At 40.1% G+C, this 12,232-nt stretch overlaps 1 non-coding gene across 1 annotated transcript; it reads right to left on the bottom strand.

Moving 5' to 3' along the window:
* Positions 1-11,234: 11,234 nt before the first annotated feature.
* On the bottom strand, positions 11,235-11,309 carry Trnas-cga. Its single transcript has one exon. It is a non-coding gene; the product is annotated as a tRNA-Ser (tRNA).
* Between the last annotated feature and the right edge of the window lie 923 nt (positions 11,310-12,232).

The raw sequence follows: 12,232 nt of genomic DNA, 5'->3' as shown, positions 1-12,232 counted from the left end.
AAAATTAATAACATTTTCGTGAAGAAGATTCTGCGTGTCAAAATTATTGCTTACGTTACTGGAATATGAAACCTGTACTGTGGCTGGTGAAATTCTGTCGTACGTGCTATTATTTACGGGAGGATGCTGTGGCATTTCGACTATTTGAACTGCTCTGTTATTTCTTACTGACGTATTACGCTATCGATGACACCTATTGTCTGTTTCATTCATCATAATATGTTGTTGCTGATGTTGTTGCTGCTCATAAGATCGACTGTTATTAAATGTACGCTGAAAATTGTGCTCATCATTTTTTTTACGTCTGTCATGATAGTAATTTCTATACGGCGCATTGCGATACGAGTTGAAATAGTGTGTTATCTGTACGTAGTTATTTCTTTGCTGCCACGCGTTACTATTTGTTGGGGCTGGGACTATACGTGCACGCGGCGAAACATTAAAGTTTAGTTGACATTGTAGACTGCATTGTTGGTTAGGTATGCTAAGCGGTTGACTTTCATGCTGTTGTGGTGGAAAACATCTATTGTTACAAAAATGTGGTTTGCTATTGCTGATAATTTTATACATACTGATGATTACGATTTTATCTGTTATTAAAATTACGCTGGTTTTGGAGTGCCTAAAGAATGTTGTCACTTTCAGTAAAAATTTGTCACATCGGGTTTTCTTTAGTCATTTTTCTTAATTCTAGGTAGAGCAATAGTTAAAGAGCTATTTTGATAGATATAAAGGATAGTAGAAGAGAAGGCAGCAGTGCAGAAAACTAAAGATGAAACAGCACTACTACAGCTCGGGGCCCTATGCTCGCTACGGCACATATTCATTAAAGCGTAATGAATCCCCTGAGGTCTATTACGCACTGCAAATAAATTTTAGCTTTTGCGTTGCAAGCAATAGCGGTAAAATTCCAAAAGTAAATCGCTGTATTCTTGCTAATTCCAGTTTCTGCATAATACGTAATGCTGATGAAAATACAATAGCAAATTGTCGCATCTGGTTCAAAGCTAGTTTCTGCATTACAGGTAATAGCGGTGAATGTACAAAGATAAATTGTCGTATACAGTGCGAAGAGTGTACCTGTACGCTGCCATTATTAAATTCCTTAGATTTTCTTACAAATGCAAATTGCTCGTAATCTACGTACTCGTCATTGAATTTAAAAACACGTTCGGGTTTGTGTGTGAATCTGTTCGTCTGTGTCATTTCGGATTTCAAGTTGCGTAGCTTTTCGGATTTCAAATTGCGTAGCTTTTCGGATTTTAATTCGCGTAGTCTCTGTAAATTGTTCACATTATACACGCTGCGTGAGTCAGACAAATGTTCGTAAAGTGGCGTCTGTTGTGGTATGTTATTAACTGAAATGTTTTTCATCTCTGTTACTTCTTGTTGTAAATTTGATAACTTCCTACGTAACGTGTTGTTAGATGAATCGATCTCATTAATCGTCTGCTGTAAATTTTGAAATTCAGGTGTTTGGATAAATGAAACCGGTGCAGTATCGTCTGATTTATTGTCATTAGTATTTTCGATAGCATCAATACGACTGGCCAATTCATCACATTTTTCAGTCAGTATTTTAACCTGATCATCGGTTTTAGAATCAGACGCATTAATCTGTTTTTGCAACTTGCACGTAGTTTCGCTCAGTTTTTTAACATCAGCTTTGATAACATCACAATCCTGTGTTAGATCTAATTGTTCGAATCTATCTGTCACTGTTTGAATATTTACTGTGTGTGTATCTGTTTTTGATTTAAGGTCAGAAATTTCATCACGTAATTCCGCGTTCAATTGTTCTATGGTATTAATTTTGTCGGACACTGTAGTAATATTATTGTCTACATACGTCTTCCCTTTCGCGAATATTTTACGTTTGTCCTCTTGTCTTTGTGCAGTGATTGTTTCCATGACTTGTCGTTTTACTTTGTTTTGATCCTGAATAAATCTGCGGAAACGCGTATCACTGTTCTGTATGTGCTGATTAAAGCGCTCGTTAACCTGAGTGTTCTGCTGTTCGAATTTCGCGTCTATCTTTGCGTCCATAGTGCGCGAAAGTTCTACCGTCATTGCTCTAAACTCGTCCCGTAATTGTGCAGCTTTTTCAGAGCATTGTTTAGCGACTCCGCTAATTTCGTCTCTGAGTGTATCTGTTGCGGCTGTTTGCATTTATCTTAATTCCTGCGCAACAGACTTAATTTCTTCGCTATTTTTTTTTGAACAAGCCTCAATTTCCACGCGCAACTGTTCCTTAGTGTCATGACACTGCGCGGCAACGGCTCTAATTTGTTCACTAAGCTGTTTGAGATTTTCGTCATTATTGTCAAGTTTTTCATTTAAGTGTTTGTTATCTTCCCTAAGTTGTTTGACCTGTTCATTAAGTTGTTGTTTGAGATTTTAGTTATCTTGTTTGCTATCCACACTCTGTTTTTTGACCTGTTCGCTAAGTTGTTTGAGATTTTCGTCATTTTTATCAAATTTTTCATTAAACTGTTTGAAATTTTGCCGCAAAAATGCCATAATTGGATCCGATTCAAAATTAGCATTTCTATTCTCTGTGCTGTTCAATAGTGGATCTGGAACTTTCTCGCTTACTGTAACCATTTGGTTATTCTGAGATTTAGAAAAAAGTTTGTCAGTCGAATGTACACTGTCAGACATTATTTCGGAATTAAATAAATCCGTCCTACTTTCAGTACATTGTTCATTTTCACTAGACAAATTTGTCTGTACGTTACTTGAATTTTCCAAATCGCGTGTATTAAGCTGGGCAGCGCTCATTACAATAGAGCGTCCCGCGTCATCGATTGTCGTCAAATCAACAGAGGACATAACCGAGTTCGTTTGTTCATCATTAAGACAAAAGTCATCATTAGTGGTTGGAATACACTGATTGTTAGTGAACGCAGGATTGTCATCATTACACTGCGTGTCACAATTACTATCGATCACGCTGTTTAAGTCGGTAATTTCATTCACAATACCTCGCGATACACTATTCACAGTCTTTCGCGGCATTTTTACAATAGTCACAAATATTCACAAAACAAATAAGCACAATGCAAAAGCAACACACAAATACAACAGAGCAACGAATTGCCGTTGACCTGTAGAAAGAAAGTCACAAGTTAATAAAAGCGTTGCGCCAAATCCTAATTATATCTAAGCAAATAAGAGCAGATATCTGACTGTTGTTCAAAAGATTCTCAACGAAATTCGATCCTGGACTGGGTGCCGCCAAGTGTAACCTCCCCACAAAAATTTTTAAAGAAAGAAGTATGACAATATTTAATTATGAATGCTAATGGACATTGTGCTAAGCGTAACCTGCCCACAATCAAACGTACTGACAATGGCAACAAAAAATGTGAAATTCGCAATCTGACTCAAATATAAATTCTTCAGCAAAAAATTAAAGTCTATTCAGTGATAAGAAAATTCAATTAAACCGAAACATCGGTCTTTGGCCCTGTGTAAAACAATCAGAATTAGATTCTTACCTCAGTATAACTGGATGTCAAATTTCTGCTCTTATCTTTGCGCACGGCTTGGAGGAACTGCATTGCAAATAATAACATTCCTTTTTTTTGTGATTTTACTGAAAATTTTCTTTAAAAGAAGTGGAATGAAATGGGAAGTGCAACGAAATTTTTAGTTCAATAAAAATTAAAATTTTGAAAAAATGCTTTTGAAATAAAATTATTATTGGGGCACTTGTTCGAGAAAAATTACAATAAATAAATTTTTACATTATCTAACGATTATATTAATTATCAGTATACCTCATTCAGCATCTTGACCAGTGTTACCGACCGCCTACATCACACAACCGCACTGGGCTGCTACTACTGACCGACCGCTCTGCATGACGACTATTAGCGTACTGCACTGCACGACTACTACTGACCGACCGCTCGCAACTAAACCGAGCTACCGACTGCCACGACTACAGACAGAGTACTGCTCTCAACTAGACAGAGCTACAGACTCGCAACGACTGATCGACAGACTGAGAACCGCTCGCAACACTCGCGCGGTCAAGCGCATACTCTCTGGTCACAGATGCTACAATGCCTCGCCATCGCTGCTATGTTACATACGTGTTTCAAGCTATACAAAATACTGCAGATCAGTTTTTTGTTGCCCCTGCAAGCCGTTATCAGGGCAACATGCCACATCCATCACCTGTTTTAGCGATTTTGGAACGCAGAGGACCACTTTGACTCTCTCTGTCCTAACGGTTATCCCACCATACGGGGTCCAATGTTTTCATGATATGACGAATTTATTTTTATTTTAAACCAGCTGAAAAGTACCTGCTTCGTTTGGTCTTCCATTTTCCACTTGTTTTCAGAACTGGGAAAAATGTGCAATTAATCATCTCACTTGTATAGCATGTAATTTATTCAAATTATATTGTTGTAGATACATGAACATGTTGGTTTCAAGTGCGAAGACGAATAAAATTCGTGGTTGTCCAAGGCAATAGAAAGCTACCAATAGTCTTACGCGCAAGACATACGATTCTTATAAATGCACTTCGCAACAAAGGAATGTTTTTGCTTGTTCTTATTTGATAGTCATACTTAACGCTCGTATTATCGCATATTTGAGCCTTTTAAAGCTGAATGGTTAGATATTGGAGTTCGTGATATGAATACTTACTTGCCCGTTTCGTTTAAGGTTAATGTTTCCGCTCCTGTCTTGTTGTTTAGAAGCAGTTTTGCCAGCGCTTACCGGGAACACTGAGCGAATTTAGGAATTATGTATATAAGTTTACAACTTAGATTTGGTTGTATAAACAGATTTGATATCTTGCTCTTCTCTTGCTGTTATACTACTTATTCGCTAATTTATTTGTTCATTTATTCGTACATCATTTTTGTTCCTGAAATTGCTAGCTTGCACGATCATTCTTTACTTACATAGCTTCTCTCTATAAGCGGGTACATTTGTGCATAGTATACTATGTGTATACTATGTAGAACAAGTCAAAGGTGTAAACGATTTTGACCAAGTGTGGATCAATATCATATGTGTCGTTTCCACATTATAATGTAGAATGTTTAAGAATATTCGAAAACACACGTCAGCATTCAAGAAAATTCGTAAAAGCTCAAGAACAGTACAGAACAAACTCGAATTTGTTCCCTTGAAAAGTACATTGATGCGAAAGAGACACAAGATATCCTGATGACCAACACGATGTGACGGCGACAACACTTCACAGACCATAGACACAGAAACCAATGATTGGCGGAAGATGATTTTGGAGTTATCTTCAACTTCACCCACACACATTTTATACACGTATATCAGACTAGCCGCTGTGTCAGAAGATCGATCCTAAAAAGTCAGTTTGATTATATTTGGGTTCAGCTTACTTTTCAAGCTAGGACGGTGCACTTAAACAGTACGACTATTATGATAGCGTTTGATGTGCGCTTGTATTGTGTTTGATGTTTCATTTGGCAAGAGTTGCCATTCATACTACCATCGACTGTTTAAGAACTGGTTTGGTAATACATTGTTTGCAGCAGTGTCGTACTTCGTTCAGTACAGACATTCTGTGGTATGATACATCAAAAGAACGTTTAGATGGAACAGTTTTCCACTATACTTCTGCACTTTGCCATTTATATCCTGGGGAGATCAACACTGCTGCTGTTGAGTATGGATGAAATGCTGGAATGGGGTGGGCTTGATTAAAAGATTCTACTTCTTAAATACCTGGTGATGGATTACTGTCACACATTATTTTATTAGTTGGATGCTGGACTTGCAGAGAACCTGAGCAAAATGACTCATTGTTACAGGAAAATACTGTAATTTGTATTCTGAAGGAATGGGGTACATGATCTTCATCAGCCATTGGCAAATGCTAGAACAGTCTCCACAACGATACTACAGGAGATTCCTTTGTCATTCTGTTACTAGGATTGCTAGCGCAGTTCGTAGATAGAGAACGAAATGTATGAAAGATTAACGAAAATATTAAAACTCTGGAGTATTGCTAGAATCTAGAGAACCAAGAACACTGAGTGTTTCTGAAACATCATGAGGCACTCACGAACAACTGGCGTGATTACTTTTACAGCTTGTGGATATTATGATTCCGAAAAGAATGGTATTTGAAAGTGTATAAAATGTTCCCAGCTGTGGAACATTGTGTTGACACAACATAATAGATTTTTGACTTGAATCACTTTATTTTGTTTCGGTGATACTTAACACAGACGTTTATTCCTATATTAGTAAACTTCCGTTATTTTATTGAAATTAACCACTCAAGTTACCAATTATGCTGTGACTTTATTCCCATGACCGATTTCCACTCAACTACGAGTCATTTTCAATTGTATTAAGTGTTTAAGCCGACGACAATTGGTCATATAACACAATAACATAATTAATAACGGTTCCAAAAACGCTGCTAAGTCAGATCGTTTTATTCGTTACAGGAAGCCTGTTTCGGCAAATAGCCATCGTCAGGTTATCTGTAATTAGATGGTACATAATTTTGGAACAATAATTCTAAAATTGTAAATAGATATTAATTAGAAAATATTGTTATAAAATTTGTTACGTACGTCAGATGGGTTTGACACGCATACGTTATCTCAGTCCTGCCGCTGTCTCTTTATTTTAATTATACTCCATGAGTAGTCTTGGAATAATACCGGTTGATTATACCAGATATGACTTTGTATCTCACACAATTTTCAGACTGCCTTTCTTTTCTTTAGAGTGATAATTATGTGACAGTTTATTTGACAGATGTACCACTGACATTGTGTGGTTACAATAAGTTTTGTTTATTATGTTGTAACTTCGGTAATCTTTGCTAGTGGTATCGTTGGTAGTCTTGTGTAATCTGTGGTTGTTTCGTAATATTTTGTTTCTCTATCCGCTGTCTTGATTGATAATTTCAACAAATTTTTCGATACTTTTTTTCTTTTAGAACGATCTAATCATTAACTATTTTAGCTGGTAGTTGTGTGTATGTAAATACAGTTCTATTTCTTTCAATATGTTCATTGGTGGTCCTTTGCATGTTACCTATATGGTATGAACAGCTTGTTCTAAATGTCTGGTGTGTTGGTCGGTTTTTAATTAATTGCAGTGTTTGTACTGAGCTTCGTAAAATGCATAGAGAAATGTAGTTCACAAATCTCACTGTAACCTCGAATTCGCAAATCCAGGCTGCATTGATACGTCACTCTCCTACCTCTTCAACCTAATTCAGCATATTTCTTACCGCATACAAGAGGTGAACAGCCAGCACCAAACAGCACAGAAAGAAGAAGCTTTGTTCATCTTCAAACATGGGAGCCATGTTGTAGGCAGAGCCGCCCTTAACTCGCATTGGCCGAGTCAGTGTTGACAGCAAAGACCTTAGTTAAGACAAACCAGTGCAGCAGCAGCGGCAGTGACGGCACGGATAGTCGACTTGTTGGCACAGATATCACAGGAAAAATTCCTCTTAAGTAACATATAAGTAAAATATGACACTTGATATAACAAACAACTTTCAGCCTATCTTGCTTCAGAGGTTGCTCCACCCTTGGCAATCAACTTAATAATGACTATTGAAGAGGGACAGAATATTGGCTTGGGAAAAATGATAGTATACTGCACCCTTGGCAGTCAACATAATGGTATCATGACGATTGAAGAGGGACAGAATAAATATTTCTAAACAATGATAGTATGCTTCATCATGTCCATCACAATGAAATTCAATGGTGACAATATTGGTTCATTCAGAAGAAACTGCCACATTCATACAGTGAACACTAGACGGAAAATGATATTTACTTGTATAACTCTTCCATAAGTATTACACGGAAGAATTTGCACTATTCAGTAGGATTCATATTCAATAGGTTTCCAGTAACATTGAGAAAGTTTAGGGATAAACAGCAGGAACTGCCATCCAGGCTGAAATGTTCCTTTGTGGCATAAAGTTTTCTATTCTATTCAGGATACCCTCATAATAGTTTAGAACTTATCACTACCCTCCCACTTTCTAACATATTTTGTTAACTCTTTTGTTCACAAATTTTCTAATTAGCATTCTGATAAATTACACCGAAGAGCCAAAGAAACTGTTGCACCTGCCTAATATCGTGTAGGGACTCCGCGAGCACGCACCAGTGCCACAGGTCGTCGTGTCATGGACTCGACTAATGTCTGAAGTTTACACTAGTTACTTCCCGCCATCCGTGTGGAGCACGCATTGGTTTCACCGTGGACTTCTAGTACTCAGCCACACACAACTGATATCATCAAAGTGTACGGGTCTGAAGATGGCGTTGACACAACGTCGAAACTAGTAGCCAAATAAATATGAAATCTTAAGCACAGCTGGAGGAGTTACATTTTTAATAAAAATTATACCAGCTGATGTCCCACCATCATAAAATTTAAATATGAATGTACGAAGAATGTCTAAAGTAGTGGTGCAGAGAACTGACACCATGAATCCTGCAGGGCTGTCCATAAATCCTAATACGAGGGGGTAGAGATATCTTCTGAACACACATTGCAAGGCATCCCAGATATGCTCAATAATTTTCATGTTTGGGGAATTTGGTGGACAATGGAAGTGTTTAAACTCAGAAGAGTGTTCCTGGACTCATTCTGTAGCAATTCTGGAAGTGTAGGGTGTCCCATTGTCCTGTTGGAATATCCCAAGTTCGTTGGAATGCACAAAGAACATGAATGGATACAGGTGATCACACAGAACGCTTATATACGTGTCACCTGTCATAGTCGCATCTAGACGTACCAGGGGTCCCATCTCACCGCAACTGCACACGCCCCACACCATTACAAAGCCTCCACCAGCTTGAACAGTCCTCTGCTGACATGCAGGGTCCATGGATTCATGAGGTTGTCTCTGTACCGTACACATCCATGCGCTCTGTACAATTTGAAACGATACCAGTCAACAACTTTCCACTCATCAACAGTCCAATGTCGGTGTTGACGGGCCCAGGCGAGGCGTAAAGCTCTGTGTCGTGCAGTCATCAAGGGTACACGAGTGGGCCTTCGGCTCCGAAAGCCCATAACGACGATGTTTCGTTGAATGGTTCAGCGTGCGAACCATTCAACGCTGACACTTGTTGATAGCCCTGCATTGAAATCTGCAGAAATTTACGGACGGAAGGGTTGCACCTCTGCAAGATGAACGATTTTCTTCAGTCGTCGTTGGACCCGTTCTTGCAGGATATTTTTCCGGCCGCAGCGATGTCAGAGATTTGATGTTCTGCCGTATTTCAGATATTCACGGTACAATCGTGAAATGGCCGTACGGGAAAATCCCCACTTCATTGCTACCTCCGAGATTCTGTGTCCCATCGCTCGTGCGCCGACTATAACCCCACATTCAGACTCACTTAAATCTTGATGGCCTGCCATTGTAGCAGCAGTAACTGATCTAGCATTTGCGCCAGACTTTGTTTCGTATAGGCGTTGCCGATCGCAGCGCCACATTCTGCTTGTTTACGTATTGGATATGCATGTCTATACCCGTTTATTTGGCGTTTCAGTGTCATTGAAATTTACCAAACGTAATATTCGCAGTAGCTACTGGCAATATCAGTACCCCCGAAATAGGTCCATTGTACGAAATGTAATAAAATTAATAGCAACTAACTTGGAAGACTCAATTTAAAAGTTACTGAAAAACATTCATTATGTTTTGCACAGCAATGTGTACCTCACGAATATCCAGTGGATACTAATAACAGTAAATAATGCTTTTCAGTCGATTTCATTATGTAAATAATTGTCGCCACATTCAGTCCTTACGTGTTTCGTTTGTATATACGAGTATGTTTCCACAGCTACACGACTGTCACAATGCTCCATAGACGCAGTAAATTTGTACCCTTCCATAATGAATCGCTAGGCGATCAGAAAACTGTCATGACAAATAAAAATTGAAGAACCACAAAATCCGACTGGTTGCAGTAATTTTTGGAAGCATTTATTGTCGTTTTATGCAGTTTTAAGGCGATGCGTTCACTGTGAATATTTTACAAAACCAATCCATGACTAAAACTTTATTGTTTAGTCTCTTTTTCTAAAAAAAAAAAAAAAAAAAAATCAGCAGCAAATTAACAAATGCTGTCCACGTCGCCTACAACTGACCCTATACTACAATGTGAAATTATGAATTGGTGGCCACAGCAGACATACATACACTGGGATGACAAAATTCATGGGATAGCGACATGCACACGTACACATGGCGGTATCGTGTACACAACGTATAAAAGAGCGATGCATTGGCGCAACCGGACGGTGTGGTCGTGCGGTTCTAGGCGCTTCAGTTTGGAACCGCGTGACCACTACGGTCGCAGATTCGAATCCTGCCTCGGGCATCGATGAGTGTGATGTCCTTAGGTTAGTAAGGTTTAAGTAGTTCTAAGTTCTAGGGGACAGATAACCACAGATGGTAAGTCCCATAGTGCTCAGAGCCATTTGAACCTTTTTTTTTTTTTTGCATTGGCGCAACTGTCATTTGTACTCAGGTGATTCATCAGGAACGGTTCTCGACGTGATTTTGGCAGCATGACTGGAATAAACAGACGGTGAACGCGAAACAGTAGTTAGAACTCAACGAATGTTACTTTACATTTCGAAAATCGTTAGGGGATTTAGTATTCAGAGATCCACAACGTCAATAATTGTCAGTAACACCACATTTAAGGCATTACCTCTCACCATGGGCAACGCAGTGGCCGATGGAATGGCCGACGGCCTTCACTTAACGACCTAGGGCAGCGAATTGTGAGTGCTAACAGAGAAGCAACACCGAGCGAAATAATCGCAGAAATCATTGTGGAACGTACGACGACCGTATCCTTTAGGACAGTGAGGCGAAATTTGACGTTAATGGGCTATGGCAGAGGAGAACAGACTCAACTGTCGTTTGTAACAGCACTACATCGCCTGCAGCGTCTCCCCTTGATTCGTGACCATATTGGTTGGACCCTAGGCGACTGTAAATCTTTGGTCTTTTCTGATGAGCTGATGGTAGGGTTCGCATGTGGTGCACACCCCACGAAGTTATGGAACCAAGATGTCAACAAGGTACTGTGCAAGCTGGTGGTGGCTCCATAATGGCGTGGGCTGTGTTCACATGGACTGGACTGGGTCCTCTGGTCCAACTGAACCGGTCATTAAGTGGGACTGGTTATGTCCTTCCTGGCAAAATAAAACTGTGTCCCGGACCGAGACTCGAACTCGGGACCTTTGCCTTTCGTGGGCAAGTGCTCTACCAACTGAGCTACCCAAGCACGACTCACACCCCGTCCTCACAGCTTTAATTCCGTCAGTACCTCGTCTCCTACCTTCCAAACTTCACAGAAGCTCTCCTGCGAACCTTGCAGAGCTAGCACTCCTGGAAGAAAAGATATTGCAGAGACATGGCTTAGCCACAGCCTGGGCGATGTGTCTAGAATGAAATTTTCGCTCTACAGCGGAGTGTGCGCTGATATGAAACTTCCTGGCAGATTAAAACTGAATGCCGGACCGAGACTCGAACGCGGGACTTTATCTTTCGCGGGCAAGTGCTCTACCAACTGAGCTACCCAAGCACGACTCACGCTCCGTCCTCACAGCTTTAATTCCGTCAGTACCTCATCTCCTACCTTCCAAGCTTCACAGGTGCTCTCCTGCGAACCTTGCAGAACTAGCACTCCCGGAAGAAAGGATATTGCGGAGACATGGCTTTGCCACAGCCTGGGAGATGTTTCTAAATTGAAATTTTCACTCTACAGCGGAGTGTGCGCTGATATGAAACTTCCTGGCAGTCTAAAACCGTGTGCCGGACCGATACTCAAACTCGGGACCTTTGCCTTTCGCTGGTAAGTTCTCTACCAAGTGAGCTACCCAAGCACGAGTCACGACCCGTCCTCAGTTTTAATCTGCCAGGAAGTTTCATATCAGCGCACACCCCGCTGTAGAGTGAAAATTTCATTCTAGAAACATCCCCCAGGCTGTGGCTAAGCCATGTCTCCGCAATATCCTTTCTTCCGGGAGTACTAGTTTTGCAAGGTTAGCAGGAGAGCTTCTGTGAAGTTTAGAAGGTAGGAGACGAAGTACTGGCGGAATTAAAGCTGTGAGGACGGCGCGTGAGTCGTGCTTGGGTAGTTCAGTTGGTAGAGCAGTTGCCCGCGAGAGGCAAATGTCCCGAGTTCGACTCTCGGTCCAGCACACA

This window comes from Schistocerca piceifrons, chromosome 6 (genome assembly GCF_021461385.2).
Source record: "Schistocerca piceifrons isolate TAMUIC-IGC-003096 chromosome 6, iqSchPice1.1, whole genome shotgun sequence".
Classification (NCBI taxonomy): domain Eukaryota; kingdom Metazoa; phylum Arthropoda; class Insecta; order Orthoptera; family Acrididae; genus Schistocerca; species Schistocerca piceifrons.
Note: the sequence above shows the minus strand (reverse complement) of the source record. Positions and strands in the feature narration are given on the sequence as shown.